The following is a 19,605-nucleotide window of genomic DNA, read 5'->3' on the forward strand; positions in this document are numbered from 1 at the left end:
AAGTTGTGAAGTTTACATTTGTCTTTCTTGATTAACTGGTGGAAAAATTAACCTTAACTTCTGCTCTTGTATCTGAGCTGTCTATTTATGGACTGACTTGGGTAATACCTTCCTGGCTGGGCTGATTTCTCTCCCTCACATGCCACCATCACACATGCACACTCAAGTGTCTTAAGCGGCTGCCTAGGAAACCCTAGACAGTACAGGGGCAGCACATGGTCTGTCAGTCCAATAATCACTTCCACTGGCTAGCCTCTGGACAATACATTAATTTTTTGAAATCCATTATACCATGGTATATTTAATTCTTTAAATTAAATAGTGTCAGACAGCAGTGACTGTGCCACTTCCTAGTCTGGAAACTCTGGGGAAGTTCCCTAAAATCTTAGATTTCAGTTCCCTCATTTGGAGAGTGTGCTAATAATAGTACCTACTTTAAAGTATGGTTGTGGGGATTTAAAGATGCTGTAGGAAAGCAGCTTAGCATATGGTGTGTTAATACTCAGCATTATTAACCATCCTTGATTACAGGCTCCAACCTAAGGGGGTGAGTTTTTTATGGGGTGGGACAGGACTAGTAAGAATAGTTTTAGGAACAATAGCTTGAAATAGGGCTCAGAGAAAAATTTGTATAAACTCAAAAGCAGGAACTTAATGATAGGAACTTAAAGAGGGTAGATTTGAGGTCTACACAGGAAACTAGTGGTCATTTGGGCATCCTGGGTATGAGTGGCAGTAAAGGGGGTTCATGTTGCAATTGGAGATTCTAGCAACTCCTTCCCTAAGCCTCTAATAGGAAGGATGACTAAGTTAAGCATATCCTTGTTGAGGGCTGGAACAGCACAAGTAAAGTCAGATCAATGTATGCATTATGCCCAGAAAGACAGAGGTAGGAAAAATGTATGGGTTGGCACCAGACATGATAAAATTCAAACATTTCATTGCATGTCTACTCTTCCCTTCCCTAAAGTGTTTTATTCTTTCAGGGTTCATATATGTACCTAGAATTTTTTTTAGTCAAGAAAGTGTTCATTTGAAATGGTATGTTTGATATGATATGATTTTTAATGCTGAAAAATAGAGTACTCTCCTGATATGTATAAAACCTACTGGTGATATTCTCTTTCTTATTTAAATCTGTATTTTCAACTTATCTTCATCATCCCTCTCTGTTTTCAACTTCCTAAATGCTACAGAGAAAGGATAAAATAGAATGTATGTGCATAAGACTTCCCTGAGAAAGGAGTGTCTATTAGATAGGATGGCTAGTGGACTCATGAAAAGGTACCCAATAGTAGTGTGTATTTTTGCATATGTTTGGGAGATGAGACGTGGATAGTTATGTAAAAGGAAGAATGTGATCAACTTAGAAGACTTAAACTTCAATCATCTGTCTATTTTAAATGACACTCTATATTCTAAATCTTAAGTAGAATGTAAAGTCACCAATGGAGCCTGTAGTAATCAGGCTAGGTTAAGCCGTTCTATGGAACAGATAAATCTGAAAATTTCTGTGGCTTAATAAACAAAGGTTTATTTCTCTTTCATATCACAGTTTGATGTAGATCGGGCGGCTTCCTTGCTAGGCTCTTCTCCAAGTGGTGAGTATTTCCTGTAATAGAAGTGACACATCAGAGACCCTGCCCCACCCAACTTGCAGGCCCACCCAAGTCCCTTCCAGTGGCTTTTCCATACAAATGGCCTGTCTTGACTCCTGCTCCTGACTTTCCTATAATCTCTCAAAGTTTCACAAACTGTAAACAAGTAGATCTAGTCTCAGTGTTCCCTGTACATCTTGCTAAGCAGCCCCAAGCCCAGCACTACTGGCAGCTGGGCTTAGGTCACAGCTTAGCTTTTCCTGGGCACCTCTAAGTCCAGCACAAGAGGCAACCATCTGCAGATCACTTTGTAGCTCATACCAAGTGGCTCTGTGCAGGGCACAGACAGCAGCTGAAGTTATGCTGCAAGAGAGCCCCGCCCAAGAGGCCCCAGAACCGATATACCTGGTGGGCTCTGTTGGTGAGCTTCAGACCACACCAGAGCACCATCCAACCACCTCCACAAATGATACGCCCAAAGGCAGACTGGGCAGACACCAGAGCCCTGCTAAAGCGAATCCTGCTCTGTAGGGTCAGCCCCTGCACAACGGCTCCTCCACTGTAGTCCCATCCAGTCCTCACAACCAGTCAAACTAAGGGTTAATCCCTCCCACTAAAGCGCCAACAGCAATCAAGGTTCAACTACAATAGGAAGGCATACAGAACCCACACAGGGACATGCCTGGAGCACCCAGCTCAGGTGACCAGGGACACTGTACCACTAGGCTGTACAGGACACCTACTACATAAAGCTACTCTACTAAGACCAGGAGACAGAGCAGCTCTACCTAATACATAGAAACAAACACAGGGAGGCAGCCAAAATGAGGAGACAAAGAAACAGGTCCCAAACAAAAGAACAAAGCTCCAGAAAAAGAACTAAAAAAAATGGAGACAAGCAATCTACCAGATGCAGAGTTCAAAGCACCAGTTATAAGGATGCTCAATAAACTCAGTGAGAACTTTAACAAAGAGATAGGAAACATAAAGCATTAATTTTTCTCCTTTTGAGAATTGCTAGTGCCTATTAGAGTGCTTATCTTGTAACATGTAACATAATAATAGTAATATTTAGCATTTGCTGAAACTTTTTGTACTTTACATGTATTTTAATATTTAAAAAAAACCCTATGAAGTAGGTACTATTATTATCTGATGCCTATGGCTGGTGGGAAAACTGAGTCAGAGAGAATTTAAATAAACTGTTCAAGGTCACATAACTAAGAAGGATGAGCCCTTTCGTATGCGAACAAAACTGAATCTAAAATAAAATTGTTGTTGAATGAATGAATGACTTGTTTGCTTCCTATGCTCATTTTTCTATTGAGTTGTTTTTCTTTTTTGCTGGTAGGAGCTCTTTCTGTATTTCGAACATTAACTCCTTTCCCATTCTGTGTATTGTAAATATTCCCCCCAGTCTGTTACTTGTCTTTAACTTACTTATTTGCCAAATTTTGGTATTCCTTTCTTATTCACATTAGAAAACCACAAAGCAGTAGTTAAAAATATGACCCCAGATATTTTTGTTAAACTTGTACTGGCTTTTTGAGACAAGTAGTGATAATACTTTAATTATACAGAGGAACTATGTGTGAGTAATACAAGGTCTCACTAAGTTAATCTAAATATGAAAAATAATCTTAAGGGGATTAGTTAGTTACTTACTTCACATTGAAATACTTTAAAATTGCAATTCCCCTTTAGGCATATTTATAATTGAAAAAGAAGGAGTTGGGGGTTTTCATATGTATTAGATTGACATTTGAGGAAATGAATTTTTACTTTATCTGCAACAAATAAACCCTAATTAGTTAAGTGGCTTTGGGTGAAGAGAACTATAAGAACTTCTTTCTCTCATTTGTTTCCACTTTCTGAAATGCCCTTTTTGGTCCTATGAAACTCTCTCACCCTACTGGCCAAATCACCTGTCACTTCCTTTGAGGCCTGTAACCCTTCTCTGATCCTTTGAAGTTTGTGTGTGTGTGTGTGTGTGTGTGTGTGTGTGTGTGTGTGTGTGTGTGGAGGAGACTTCCTAGCAGACATCTTTCTTGCCGTCAGAGCCCCAAATCTGTTTAGATGTTCACTTTCCATCCTGTGTCCTCAGGGATGCTTTAGCCTTAGAGGTCAAATCAGAACTGGTTAAAGTCTAAACCAGTGTTCTCGAACTTTAGCATGTATCACCTTCACTTGGGAGGCTTGTTAAAACAGTTTTCTGAGATCCACCCCCAGAATATCTGATTCAGTATGTCTGGGTGGGGCACTCCTAACAAGTTTTGAGATGATACATATGCTGAAGGTTCAAGGACTATTCTTTGAGAATCACTGATATAAGCTGGGCATGATCCAATATCTTTTGCCTGTGATTGGTTAAGGCATGTTATTTTTAGTCTTCTTATTATTTCAGTCAGACTGACTGTTACACCTGACATAAAACTAATTACTCAGACAATAGCTTTCAATTACTGTGTAAAATATGGTTACTATTTTATATGGTTTCTATACTTTTGTTTCTAAAGATTGTGCACATAACACAGACCCAAGTATATAAATAAATAGAGATGCATAAAGATGTGTTTGCAGCTAGGTGATTCACATTAACTGGGTTTGTGAGGAAGTATGGTACATGGACTTGGATGTCAGAGTAGCTTGTGTTTGAATTACGCTTTTTTTGCACTATAGTAACAACATGAACTTGGGAAAACTCCTTAATTTCTTTGCCTTTGATTTTTTTTCATCTGTAAAATGGGGATAATCACTCTGATCTCTTGGAGTTGTGAATATTAATAATAATGTTTTCAAGGTGCCTGTCAGAATGGACACTCAAGAAAAGGCCAATTTCCAGGGCTTTTAGGCTAGTAGCAACTTGGTTCTTATGTATCAAGTCCCTACTACTATGTTCCTAATAGTCACATTCTTAGTGAAGACTATATGCTTACTCTGGTTTCATCTCTCATTCCCCTGGCACCTATCTATTTTATGGACAAGCACCCTGTATGGGAACTTCTCTTCCAAGCACTGGGACCCAGGGTTGGGGAGCCTGATGTGGGGCTGGGACACCTTGATCCTCAGGTGGCACCTCCGCAGCCAAGATAGCCCTCCCTATTTTTAAGCGCCATACCTGGGCGTGGGTCCAGCTTGTTCCGTGTCTTTGTCCTTCCTACCAGTCTCAAGGTGGCTTCTTTTCTATGTCCTTAGTTGTAGGACTTTGGTTCAGTTAGACTTCAGGCAGTTTTCAATGATGGTTGTTCTGTAGTTTAATTTGTTCTAATTTTGACGTAGTTGTGAGAGGAGGCAAACACAGCCTTTACTTACTCTGCTATCTTAACTGGAACTCTAATGCTTTTAATATCCTTTAAAAAACTTGAAATAAACTTGAAAAGGGAAAATTTTTCATAGGGGAAAAGCAATACAGTAATTTTATTTTCTCCTTATTACATCAATGTTGTTTATTTTTATCTTTTAAAGTATAAATTGCTCAACTTGACAAAAAAATCACTCTTAAAATAGACAACAACATAGAATTCCAAAACTGACCTTTGATCTACCTAAGGATAATCAGATTGTAAGTATAGTTTCTAATCAATTTACACATCATTAGAAGCCACATGTATTAAATCAGTTTGGATTTTCTGTGATTATCACTCAAACTTATTTACTAATTATTTTTCTAAGTAGCAAGATAAATCTCCACTCAGTCTTTCCCCTCTGATAGTCCCATAAGAAATCATTTTGCTATTAGCCTGGAAACATTCCAGAAACAGAACAGCATGGTGGCAGTCTGCAGCATGGCCTCAAGGGAGACATCAGATGTTGGTTCAAATGTGACTTTTATGCTCTTGATCCCACATCTGAAAGTGAAGATGCAATGTGTCTCTATAAAGGTGGTGCTGAATACGAGTGTTCTATCTCTGTCAGCTCATCAGCCTCTGGGGAAGTGCAATCTAAAAGCCATCAGTAGACTCCTGGGCATTGCCTTTACTCTGGGTCTTTTTGGGGGTCCTGAAATATGGAGGGACTAACCACTTTAAAGCAAGCAAATGCTAATCATACAGTAGCCGACTGTATGAGCAACTCTCATCTGGGGATTTAAAAACACTTTGCAAAACAGAAGTCATTAATCTTCTGAGTGGCTTTTTGGAGTCATAAAAATCCATCTCCACCCATCTTTGCCACTGGGAAATCTGGGATTTCAAAGGCACAGTGTAGGGCAGCATCCAAGGTCTCAGATGGGCCCTGTAATACAAACGGTGATCCGAACATCAAGCTCTGGTATTAATCTGGTGAGCAGGGCACAGTGGACCTATGGGGAGATGTAACTGACATTGTGGGGCCACATATGGGTCTGTGGAAGTGTTGACTCTATTTGGACCCCACTCAACTGCTATGTGTTATCTGAGGAAATGCTAATAGGAAAAGACTGAGCTGTTAACATCTGGCTTCTGTCTTTTCCTTTCACTGATTATTTCTCTCTCTACAGGTCTCTTTTTCTTATAATCACTCTCTTAATTTGATTTCTCACATCTGGAGTCATAGATCCACAGCTGTTTAGTACACAAAGAAACCTTAGAAATTGACAATTTTTAGTCTTTACATAAAATTTCGATAATCTGGGCAGGGATATAAAGTTATTGTAGTGAAAACCTGGGCATTAGGGAAGAACTCTGTTTCTGTTGCTTTATATTTTCCCCTGTAAATTTCTAGCCCATGGAAGATGTTTCATAAATATTTTCTGAATGAATTTATGAATGAGTAAAATCATTATTAGGGGTAAGGGTTGGAAGAAAAAGGTTTGGGGTAGTGGTACTTTTTCAGATATTACTCAGGTAAGGCTCAGAGATTTACTGGATCATCTTTTCTGGTTGTTATACTGCTGGTTGGGAACCTTTAACCTATTAAAGGCCTTAATTTTGTAGAACAAAATACTAAGGGCCACAGATATGCCTAAAATCTCATCATTCTTAAAAACATATTCATCTAATAAAATATGAGACATAGCTGGATTCTTTCCTACTTGTGTAGAACCTAAAAGTAGTTGTCATGTGTCTCAATAAGTGAGTTAAAGCTTACTAAGACTAGCCAAGTTCACTTAATTCTAATGAGCAGTAGTTTCTTCATCTGTGTAATGCTAATGATACTAACTTTGCAGGGTCATTGTGAAGATTAGTAAGATAATGAATATGAGAGTGTTTAGTAAATTGTGGAGTTTTATATATCAATAAGTAGGCATTTTATAATTTTATCCGACTAATGTATTGGAGGTTTTTTAAATTGATTATTGAATTACACATATAGTAACTTATTCATTGTGACTCATTAGACTTCCAGACAAGTTTGATAGTTTCTAAGCAGAAGGGTATATCATCTTAAGATGAAATGTAAATATACCTGGCTCATGTCATTTGTTCCAAACAAAGAACAATTAAATATTGCATCATGGACTGTTGAAATGAAAATATTAGGAAATATGTTGCAGGAAGCTTACTGGAAGCTTCGTGTGTGAGAGAGACAGGGGAGTGGGCAAGGCAAGGAAGGCAGAATGCATGTGAGTCATGAGATAGATAGATAGAAACCTGAAAGCAAAAGTTTGGACCTCAAAGCTTAAAAAAAAGGCTTTATTTTTATGTAGGTATGTATACATGTATTCACCCATCTACTCACTGTCAACCCCATCCATTCTGTAGCTATAGCAGATACTTGGTTTTCTACTAAATACACATTTCCTACTACCTCTTTCCTTCTAGAAAAGCCTACTTCTCTTGAATGAAGCTGAAAATGCCAAATTCTCATTTTCTCAGTGTTTTTGTAGCTAATGGTATCCATGTGACCCAGTTCCGGCTAATGAGATAAAAGAAAAGTTTGGTAGAGTGCATTTGGTAAAGATTTTTTCCCCTTTTAGAGAGATTTGTACAAGGGGGCCTTTTTTCGTCTCTTTCAGTTTTATGTATTGTGGTGTGAGAATGTGATATTTAGAGTCATTGCAGCCATCTTACCACCATGAGACAACCGACCAGCAGTTGAAAATCCAGTATATTGAAGACATCAGAGTAAAAGGATGGAAAGAGCCTGGGACCAGGATGATATCTCTAAGTTGCTTGACCAGTTCTTGAATGGTATGTCTTCAGATTTATTACTTGAAATTATTATAGGTATTTATTGTTTAAGTTATTCTAAGTTGGGCATTTAGTAATTGCTGTCATAAGTATACAGATTCACTTTTTCTCTTTTTTTTTTAAGGCACCCACAATACAATGTAGTTTATTTCAAAGAAATTTGAAATAGGTGAAATATGATGCAAAATTAAAAAAAGATAGGAAAGAAAAATGGAGTGAGAACTGATGCTGATACACAAAAGTTGTGCCCTGAAATTCTATATACTTTCTAGAAGAGTGCTATAATTTTATTTTGTAGTTAAAGAGACACCGTTAGGGCACACCATTCAGAAATTTCTTTTAAAAGTTTGTTGAATGAGTAAATAAGAGTACAAGCCGTCTTGAGAAGCAAATTTCTCCTCCTCTACCGCCTCCTCTTCAGAGTATGAAGATTTTAATGTGGAGAGTCAGGGAAGTCAATGAACAGGAATTGATAGTGAGGCCCTAAGGTGCCACCAGTTTTTTTTCTGATCTCATTGGCCACTCTTAAAGAGAAAAGAAACTCTTCCATAGAGCTGTGGAAGGCTGAGAAGATTAGAAACATGTCCTTGGATCGCAATTTTATGACTCTATTGAAAAATTACAAAACATGGAAAGTGTTATCACTACATAATTTATAATAGAAAGAACTGGAAATAAGTGTCAACCTAGAAGGATAGGGAATGATACAGTAAATTGTGGTTTAACCATTGAGTGGAATAGTATATGGTTAGCATTTATTTATATACTTTTGCCCATATTTAAATTTCCAAATGATGACAGCATGCTCCTCCCTAAGGTGATGAAGCTGTCTTTCAGTTCAATAGAAACACACTTTCTCCCCAGAAAAGGGCTCTTTTCAGTTAGCATATCCACCTGTATTTTCCCCTCACCCCCCTTTATTGGACCAAGCTTACAGAACTGTATTTATCATTGCCACACTTTCATTTTTGGTTCTGAATGATATTTAAACCTCTTTTAATCCAATCAGAATCCCAGCTTGATATCCTATAACCTAAAAACTACATTATAAAGTTTATCGCATCTTGTATAAAATAGGAAAATGGTGGATGGGAAACATATAAATAAAAAACTAAAGAAAAATATGTGTACTACTGCAGTCCTCCTTATGCAATTGGCTATAAGATTAGAGTTGGTATTTATAACTTCTTTATTCTACTACCAATTCCCTCAGCCAGCACCTCAATGAGTTGTGATTTATTTACTTGGTGAGCGACTCAGTCTTTTACTCCTACTGAGTGTGGGTCTTTGGTCGTCCTGAGTATATTGGGTGGTTAAGTCTTTTGTTAACTTTTACCAGTGGATAGAGTGGTACTAGGTGCCACCACCTCTGGGTCCAGACTTACTCTCCCTTGTCCCATGCTGTAGCCAGCATTGCCTGTTTTTGATCCCAAAGCCACTCTATGTTTTTAGCCTTTGTTTGTCACTAAATTTTCTTTTTTGGCGTCATGGATGTGCTTATTTTATTTTTGTGTGTAGCTATACCTTTGAACTATTTAAAATTTATGCCTAGTGTGCTTTTGGAAAGGAAGTGGGGCTTCAGTGTGTTCTACTACACTGACATACTGCGGGGCTCACCCTGACCCCTCTTTGGGGCTGGCACATCCATCCCCAGGCTGCTGAGAATATGGGTTGCCAAAGGCTTATAGCTGTGTTCTTCATTGTGATTGAACCTCTGCGATAGGGAACTGCCTTGCCCCGGGCTGTTCCTCCTCTTGGCGATGTGGGTGTACAAAGGCCTCCCCCGTTACCCTCTTTTTTGAGCAACTCTGGAGGGCCATCCTAGCTCTGGAGCCCTCCATGGGATAGCTGAGGTCCATCACAGTTGCAACTGCATTGCATCAGCTCCTTCCTCTGCCCAGTCTTGCCTTCTTCACTACTTACAGGTGAAATATCTTCCCAGAACATTCCATTTGTATATGTTGTGTGGTCTTTTATCTAGGGTTATATATTTTTATATACATATTTTAGAGCAATGGGATCATACTCTTGGTAGCTGCTTTAGATTGGTTTTGCTATATTATGAACATGTTTCATGTTATTCAATACTCTTCTACACATGCTTTTAAATAGCTACATAGTATTCTGTCATATGGTTGTGTCATAATTTATTGGATCAAACCTAAAGTTAAATTGTTTTCGAATTATTGCTGTTGCCATATATAGTGAGTGAGGTCTTAAAGGCAAATATTCGAACACAATTCCCAGAAATGCAATTGCTGAATCAAAATGTGGATTTTACTGCCTTTGATATAAATTGCTAAATTGATTTCTAAAATGATTATATCATCTTATGTAGTTGTCAGCAGAGTATGAGAGTAAATATTTCTAATATTGGGTTGTTTTCCTAAAAGAATTTTATCAATTTGATAGGCAAAATTGTGCTTGCCTTCTTTAATTTATATTTCTCTAATTATCAATGGATGAAATATATTTTTATATGTTTATGATCTTTTTTTATGTATATGTGTTTGTGTGTATAAGTATATAAACTTCCTATTATGTCCTTTGCCCAAATTTTTCTTGGCATTAAATTTTTTATATTTTTTATATTTTATAATTTATATAATTAAAATTTTTCTATATTGTATCATACATATTTTAAAAAATTTGTCATTTTCCTTTTAATTTAGTTCATTGAGCCTTTTGATGTAGTCAGTCAAATTTAATAATTGTTTCTTTTGTGGTTTCCATTCTGCTTGGGAAGTCATTCCCCAACCCTAGGGAAGAGGAACATTGATGAGAGGTGGGTCACCTGTGCCGGGAGGCAACTAGGAGTACACAGAGAAAGGCTGATTAAGCCTGCGGCTAATTCCTGAATCCTGACAAAGGCCCTGAAATTGTCTTCCAGCTCATTCATTTTACAGATGAAGGAGCAGAGGTCCAGGGAGGATAAGAAATAAGATCGAAGTAGCAGATTACAAAGTCTCCTAATAACAGTATTATCCATAAAGGGATATATTACATTTTTACAAGAAATAATTAATTTAGTGTTGAGGAGAAGGACGAAAAACCCTTTTGTGTTCTTCCTATATTCTTATGTTGGTCACAACATTGAAATTCAAAATGCTCCTGAAAGCTGATTGCATCTTTACACATAGAATTGATGGTTCTAATTTCTTTTTATTGATTGTGTAGCATTTTATAAAAGCTGTATGGATGTCATGGTGCTTACCCAAAGCAAACTCACTGCAGCAATCATCATCCATCTATAATTGTTAACAGTGTCTACAAATTAAACTGTAGCAACTCGAAACTGAAGAGGAAGAAGAGGCTATATAGTATTCAATATATAGTAGTTTGTCTTGTTGGCTCAAATAGTTTGTCTGGAATAACGGGCTATTCCAGAAGCAGGCCTTGCATCGATGTGGTGGATATAGGGCTGCCCGGTTTAACAAATAAAAATATTAGATACCCAGTTAAATTGGAATTTCAGGTAAACAGTGAATAGTTTTATAATAAAGTACGTCCCCGATAATGCATAGAACACACGTAACTAAAAAATTATAAATTATTTATCTGAAATTCAAATTTAATGAATCATCCTATATTTTATCTGGGAAGAGGGACTTTTTGTTATACTTATTGAAATAGTAAACCTATGCATTTTATGAGGTTGGTTCTTTATCACTCCAATTACAGGAGTTGAATGTATGAGGTACTTTCAAGGAAAAGTCCACCAAGAATCTTACATCGATATGAAAACTAGCAATAAGAAGCAGAGATGTATTAGTTTCTTATGGCTGCTATAAGAAGGTACCACAAACTGATGACTCAGAACAACAGGAATTTATTGTTACAGTTCTGGAAGCTGGAAGTCTGAAATCAAGGTGTAAGTCAGCAGGGCCACGTACCTCTGAAATCTGTAAGGGAATCCTTCCTTGCCTTATCTTAGCTTTTGGTGGCTTGCTGGTAATCTTTGGTGTTCCTTGATTTGCAGCCACAGCACTTCAGTCTCTGCCACTGTCATCACATGGCATTCTCCTTTTATGAGGAACCAGTCATATTGGGTTAGGACCGACCCTAATAAACTCATCTTAACTTGATTATGTCTGTAAAGAGCCTATTTCCAAATGAGGTCATATTCATAGCAGTTAGGACTTCGACATATTTTTTTGTGGGACACAATTCAACCTGTAACAGATGTGATCACCTAACATCCTTGATTACATATTAAAAATTGGAAAGCAACTTTGTAGTCATTATTTGTCAATGCCAAGTACAGCCACTGATTGGGCAATCAGCTCCTATTCACTTGTTCTCTACTGGAAAGATATTTATTTTTAAAAGCACTAATAGCAATTTTTATGTGAGATCATAGAATTTAGGCCTCAGCCCAAACTTGATATTGAGAGAAGGAACCCCTGGGGACTGTGGAAGTTTATAGTTCCCTGGACATAAGATGAAATGTGGTTTTAAAGGAAAATAATAATCATTGTCATGGACTTTCAGGTGTGATGGTCAGCTGAAGTCACTCTTTATGGCCCCAGAGAGATCCCTCTTAGTCACTTCAATTTAGTACAGTTGTCCCAGGAAGGGAGGGGAAGATGTTATGAAACCTTCAGGAACTTTGGCTTTCAAAACTTGTAAAGCATTTTTATTCTAAAGTGCTTTGAGCATTCTTTAGACGACAAAGTCAGAGCAGCTCCTTAGTGGCAGACGAGTTGTAAAGGAGAACCCCAACAGTCAGTAGAGGTGTCCAGATAACATTTGGGTTTAGTTATGTTATCATCAATACAGGCTACCATCAATCGAAGGCTACACCAGTTCAATTTTCTAATTCAAAGTAAGTCAAAGAAAGGAGGGTGTTTGAATATATTTATTCTTGGAAAGATGATATGAAAAGGGTAAAGAAAAATTTGAAAAAATTAAAAATTCTCATAATCTTTGAAATGTTATACAAATATATTCATTTCTGCTACTTTCCACTCCTTTTGTAATATATACATGCCATTTTAGGGCTAGTGCTTCCTGATGACAAAGTAAAGCATGTTTTTGTAACTTAGACATATTTCCTTCTTTGAAAATAAAGTCCACAGAACTTTAAAAGACATCTCCTATTTGGGCCTGTTATATAAAAGGATTACAATAAAAATGCTAAGAAATTTGCATGACAAATAAGGTTGGTTTATCAGGACAGGATATTTGGGTTTTCTTTGGGAGGGTTGCAAACTGAGTGCCTTAAGTACGAACTCATGAGCTGGATTTACAAATGGTTTACCTCACCAATTTAATTCTAGATATAAGAAATTATTTTATTTCCCATGATTTTTTGTACTAATTTTGAGTAGGAGAAACTGCTTTTTGAAATGGATTCATCTGTGATATATTAGTTTCTTCACGGTATGTTCTTTGGCAATACCAATTAGTCGCTAATAAATAGTTTCTCTGAAAGTTTTCACTGCTATCAGAGTAATGTGTTTTCTTGGCAAATCCTGTTTCAGTAGACCCTTAGGTATTAGGATATTTCCAAGACAGGAAGGGCCTTGATTGGGAGCAGGTGGACTTGCAAAGTGATGGCAGAGCCTCATCTGCATCTTTTCTTGGCCACATTTTAAAGATGAACCATTGGTTGGCTCAACCCCCTCTCATCATTCGCTTCCTCTGCTTCACCTTTTCTAGTGCCGTGGAGCTGGTGTACCCGGAGCCCTCTATATACCCAACCAATCCTGGCCCAGGTTCAGAGATAGTCCTCACGGAGGCAGGACATATGTTGTCTCGGGTACGTCACTCTCTACTTAGCTCTCTGGTCATTTTCCTAAACCTGGGATTTTGGTAACTGGCCCACTCCCTGGTTCTCTTTTATTGTTAGCCCCAGTTTCACACTCCAGTGACTACTGGGTTCCAACATTCTCTCTGTGCCACGTGCACCCTCTCCATCCCTGTGCGATCAGCAGCCTGCTCCGGATGTCAGCTCTGGTGCCTGTTAACTTGTTATCTGCTTGCCAAGCCTTCTCCCAAGAGCCAGAACACTGCCTCTGCTTTCAGGACAGGGAACACAGGCTCTGCTTTGCCCTGGACAGATGTTATCGTGTCCCTCTGGAATCTTTCTCCACCCTGGATTTATAGCTGTTGTTCTCCATCCAAGTGCTGAGTAGCCTCCCCTAACCTTCTCTTAGACTTTCTTGGTGGACCTCTGTGTCAGCCACTGATATTCTTTGCATCGTACCCATCCCACGTGCACTGCTGGCTGGGTCTGTTTCAGGCAACCATGAACTAACCTGGTTCTCAGGCACATCTGTGGTGTCCTTGATACCCTTCCTCCCGACCCGCCCTGAGCTGCTGAGAAACCTCATCTCTCTTGTACTGAGTTCTGACCCATAACAAGATGGGCCCACTGTTCTGAATGATTTATGGATTTTTGTCTTGAGAGTATTCACATATCCTGATGTTGGGTTTTCCTAAGTTCCTTCTATTTCTATATTGTCTGTTTAGGATTGTGGTAGAGATAGCTTATAGCAAATGGTCAAAAGGCGTTTGTTGATTAATGAATGCATAAATGAAAGAATGAACAATGCTTTGAGGTTGTTCAGGTCAAAAAATCCAAAGCTCAGGAAGGTATCTGCCTTAGGTCACTCATGGTAGATAGAAGAGCTGGAATTCAGAAGCATTTCTGCTTGGCTTCAATGCCCATAGGAAAACACCCAAAGTGACAGCTAATTGATATAGTGGAAGAAATACTCCTAATTCTCTCTCTAGCTAGGGAGTGTTTTGGCAGTTAAAGAGAAAACATTGATAGATTTTAACCTTTTTATGTGGCTTCTAGTTTTAGTGATCGAGTCTTGGAATGTTGACTATGAACTACTGTACTTGCTGTGCTGTCTGTGATTATGTTGTAGAAATGGCAGTTGCTTCGTGTGTGACCCAGGCAATGTGTGACGATGCTCTTGGATAGAGAGGGTTCTCCTGAAAGACCCCTGAGAAGAGAAAAGCACTGAATGGGGATTTGAGAGTTGATTTGTCTTGTGGTTACATTGTAACATGTGGTAAACATATGCCCCAGACAACGGGTCTGATGTTTTGTGGTCATACATCAGGGCACATCTGGAACAAAGATGTGTTTCCTTATCTTAAAAGCTCTTAGGGAGGTGTTCAGGGGCTCCTACATATGCCCCAGTGCTTGAGAGATTCTGTACAAAAGTTCTTAATCTTGCGTGTGTTTTGTGTGTGTTTGTGTGTGTGGGTGGGTGTGTGTGTGCGCGCGTGCATGTTCGTGCATGTGCGTGCATGTGCCTTGGATTCTTTTGGCAGTCAGAAGAATGCTTTTGAATGCATAATAAGAAATACATAGGATTACAGAGAAAACAAATTTTATTGAAATTCAGTTATCATAATATAATAGGTCTAATAATTGCTGTAATTTGAAAGTAGTGATGTGTATAAATGATACGGCAAGGAATCAGTAACAATGTGATATGATAGGAAAATATTTGGGATTTCACATGATTTCTGACAAATTCATAGGTGCTGCTAATACTACTGTAGTTTGCACCCTACATTATAGTAGAAGCAACCTAAGTTAGAGGTTTGTGGAAAAAACAAAAAGAAGACAATTTTTTTCAATCCAAGTTCATAGTACCCTAATTGAAGAACCCCTTCTTTTAGGGTAGAGGACAAACTGGCTGTAAAGCAGCCACAACAAATCCAGTCCCTCAGGCCTCCTCATAGGTGGCAGAGGGATCTATAAGGCAATTACAATGTGACAATTGAGCCCAGATTCATCACCTCACCTCTTTATGCATTACTTTCTTCTGTGTCATTGAATGAGATATGCTGACTCCATCTTTACCCAAAGGTTAAATATAGTGATCTATGTCAAATGAAGTATGTCACATGCCTTCAGGTCCTTAGAAGCAAAGTCAATATTCAGTAGGTGTAATTTCATCTAGACAGATGTAGGGAAAATTAAATGGGAGAAATTAGTTTTCATTATTCATGATTCTTTCTTTACTCAGTTTTTTTTTTGTCTTCAATACCCTTTCTAATAAATATTGCTTCATGATAATAATTTCTAGGATCGAATGAAAAAAATGGATTAGTCCCATTTCCTCTTTTAGTAAAATGTGGTTTTAAAGTTATTATTAATTATTTAAAAATATCTTTGTTAGTTGAAATATACTGTAAAAAACAAAAAAGCCCTCCCCTCATCACCTATTTTCAGAGCTGCATAAAGAAATGAAAGTCATCCTGTTCTCTTCACTCCTACCCCCCAAGAGAAACACAGTTAATTGGATGGGTTTTAACTTTTCAACTTTTCCCAGACTGGTATCTCTGCATGTGTGTTTGTGTGTGTATGTTTGTAAATGTGCATGTTGGTGTGTCTTTGTGTATGTGCATGTGTGTATATGTGTATGTATTTTATTGATCATTGTAATCAACTGTGGTAATTTTAATACTTTCTATCCAGTGCTTTTTCATACCCTTTCTTTGGCAAGATCAGTGTTTTTTAGAAGCAATACTTCTCTTCCCTGTGGTCCTTGGGATTGGTAGTCACAGAGTACTGCTCTCCTCTGACACAGGGATGAAAACTGAGACCTGAGCCTGGCTGGTCATAGGGATTGATTAGGCAGAAGGGGGGATTTGTAGGATATTATCTAGATTGGTTCACTCACCAACATTTTAACATCTACTTCCTTTTCTCTCCTTTGCTGTGGAATTTGGAATACTAAACTTTCCCAGATGTCTTTGCAGTAGGGGTAGGCATGTGACCCTATTCTGTCAGTAAAAAGTAAACAGAAGTCTGCTGAGGGGTTTGGGCAAACCTTTGCTTTCCTGATTCAGATGCTGCTGCTTCTTTCTTCTCACTCTGTCCCGGAGATGTGTTAGCTCAAGCAGCAGTTGCCACCTTCAGACCACAAGGAAGCCTGAGAGAACTGCTGTGCCTGTGAACTGAGGCCAGCAGCTGCCTGCTTTAGGGACTTATTGTGGTGTGAGATAGAAACCTAAAACTCTGTGTGTTGAAACAGAAATTAGTTGAATTTACTGTCACATAACTCTAAATGCAAACCCTAATTCAACATGTTTCTTGAGCTGGAGCAATCACTTCCTCCTCAGACTTTTGTGTGGCAGCTAAGGGGAAAGACAGCCTCTCTCTTCTGGTGTTGCTCAGTTTGAAGGATGAGCATCTGGGCTTCCAGGGGCTGCTTCACCTACCCTGGGGGACGGGTTTAGTCGAAGAACAAAATTAAGAGGTGACGCGCCTAGGAGAGTATGGCAGAGCCTGATGAGTTCTTGGATCCAGTCTTGTCTGAAGCCAGGCGCTCTGGATTTATAATGTTTTCTTCTTGCCCTGTGTGATTTTCAGTTACATCTCTCTCACTTGCAACCAACAGAATTCTGACTAACAGTGTCTATAAGTGACTTACTCTGCTCCACTCATATTTATGCCTCCGTTCCGCAGAGATGTCCATGGTTTGCAGTTGGATATGTGTCAAGATGATTGTGAGATGCACACACAATGTATATATATATACATAGGTAGTTTTTATTTAAAATTATACTTTATGTATTTTTATGTATCTTTTCTTAATAACACATTTTAAATATCTTTCCATTCTAACACCTACCGCATTCTTTTTTTAACAGATGTATAATATTTCATGGTATGATTTTAGCAACAATTTGTTTAATCATATTTCTCTTGATGGGCACTTTGATTGTTTTCATATTTCTCTGACTGTATATGAATATTACAGCAAACTTTCTTCCAAGAATTCCTTGTGCAAATGTGCAAGTATTTTCTAGGATGAATTTCTATAAGCGGGACTGAGGGTGTCAAAGGATTTATAGATTTTGAAAGTTTAATAGGTACAGGTCAATTTATGTGCACAAAAATTATATTGATTTTCACTCCCACTTATCTCCATGAAAAATAAATTGATTTAAAAAATTTTGTTAAGCCTATAATAAAAAAATTGTCACATTGTTTTAATTAGCATTTTTTTTGGCTATTGATGAAGTTGAGCTTATTTTAAAATATATACTGACCATTTATTGTTGTTTTGTAAATTGCTTTTTCATGTTTTTGAACATTTTTCTAAGTTTTTCTCTTTTTTTTTATTTTTATTACAATATTATTGACTATATTTCCTACGGTGTACTTTTCATCCCTGTGAATATTTTGTAACTACCAATTTGTCTTTCTTAATCCCTTCATCTTTTTCACCCAGCCCCCTAACTTCCCTCCCATCTGACAACCATCAGTTTGTTCTCTGTATCTGTGAGTCTGTTTCTGTTTTGTTTGCTTATTTTGTTTTTCGATTCCACATATAAGTGAAATCATATGGTATTTGTCTTTCTCTGTCTGACTTATTTCACTTAGTATAATAACCTCTAGATCCACTCATGTTGTCGCAAAATGGTAAGACTTCATTATTTTTCATGGCCGAGTAATATTCCTTTGTATATATGTCCTTTTTCTTTATTACTTTGTAAGACTTCTTTATGTATTAAGGGATATATTAATTTTTTTAATGGCTGCGAGCATTGCAAATAATTTCTTCCAGGTTTTTTGGGGGAGGTTGTTTTTTATTTTCATTTTAGACTGTAAAAATTAGGCCTAAAATGGGTTTTTATAGTTTTTATAGTTTCAAAGTTTTATGGTAATTTTGAGCAACTTATTACACTAGTACTTGTGCAGATGCTCCACTTGTATATTTCATATCGATAAGCATAATTGTTTACTATGTTCAAGAGTAGTTTTTAGTTAGCATAATTTTTTTTATTGTTATTATGGTAGAATATACATAACATAATGCTTACAGTTTTAACCATTCTTAAATGTATAGTTCAGTAGCATTAAGTATGTTTATAGTGTTGTGTAAACAGCACAGAACAATACAACATTTATCCTTTTGGGATTAGCTTATTTTACTTAGCATTATGTGTTTAAGTTTCATTCACGTTATAGCATATGTCATAATGTCTTTCCTTTTTATGGCTATATAATATTCCATTTCCTCACCACAAAAATTAAAAGGTAACAATGCAAGGTGATGGAGGTGTTAATTAACTTGATTGTGGTAATCATTTCACAGTGTATATATTACATCATTACACTGTGTTGTGAAACATATAGTTTCATTTGTCAATTATACCTCAAAGAACCTCAAAAAGAGATTTTGTTTAAAAATACATGCATAAAAATATTCCATATGTATATATCATATTTTATCTATTCATCTATCGATGGATACTTTGGTTGCTTCCACCTTTTAGCTACTGGGAATAGTGATGCTATGAGCATGTGTGTACGAATATCTTGTTGAGTCCCTTGCCTTCAGTTCTTTTGGTTATATACCTAGAAGTGAAATTGTTGTATCATATGGTAATTTCATGTTTAAATTTTTTTTAAGAACTGCCATGCTGTCTTCCACAGCAGCTATCCCATTTTATATTCCCAGCAGCAATGCACGAAAGTCTGTTTCTTTACATCCTCACCAACATTTGTTACTTTTTGTTTTATTTTATTTTTATTTTTATAGTAGCCATTCTAATGGATATAAAGTGCTATCTTGTAGTGATTTTTAATTAGCATTTCTGCATGTAAGGTGTAGTGATGAGGTGTGAGATAAATCGCAAATAATTTTTTTTAAAACCTAAAGGTACTGAAGTTTGTAAATGGCTTATTTTAAAAAACTAGAATGGATTTAACATAATTTCTTTTATAATGTCAGATACATCTATTTGTGTTATAGCATGTTTTCCTGAGTGGGAGAGTAAAGGGTAGGAAGTATATTTTGTGTGCCAGGCATAAGTATAACCTGTATAGTCACTAATCTGAGCATGTCCATTTCACATGCATGTTGTTAGTGAAGCAGACAGGTAAAAAGGGTCCCTTACAGTCTGTTGTATGTTTA

At 37.4% G+C, this 19,605-nt stretch overlaps 1 long non-coding RNA gene across 1 annotated transcript; it reads left to right on the forward strand.

Moving 5' to 3' along the window:
- The first annotated feature begins 1,554 nt into the window (after positions 1 to 1,554).
- On the forward strand, positions 1,555 to 14,170 carry LOC118608668. Its single transcript, XR_004953092.1, has 3 exons — positions 1,555 to 1,601; positions 7,534 to 7,708; positions 13,370 to 14,170. It is a non-coding gene; the product is annotated as an uncharacterized LOC118608668 (long non-coding RNA).
- The last annotated feature ends 5,435 nt before the right edge of the window (positions 14,171 to 19,605 follow it).

This window comes from Rousettus aegyptiacus, unplaced genomic scaffold (genome assembly GCF_014176215.1).
Source record: "Rousettus aegyptiacus isolate mRouAeg1 unplaced genomic scaffold, mRouAeg1.p scaffold_m13_p_10, whole genome shotgun sequence".
NCBI lineage: Eukaryota > Metazoa > Chordata > Mammalia > Chiroptera > Pteropodidae > Rousettus > Rousettus aegyptiacus.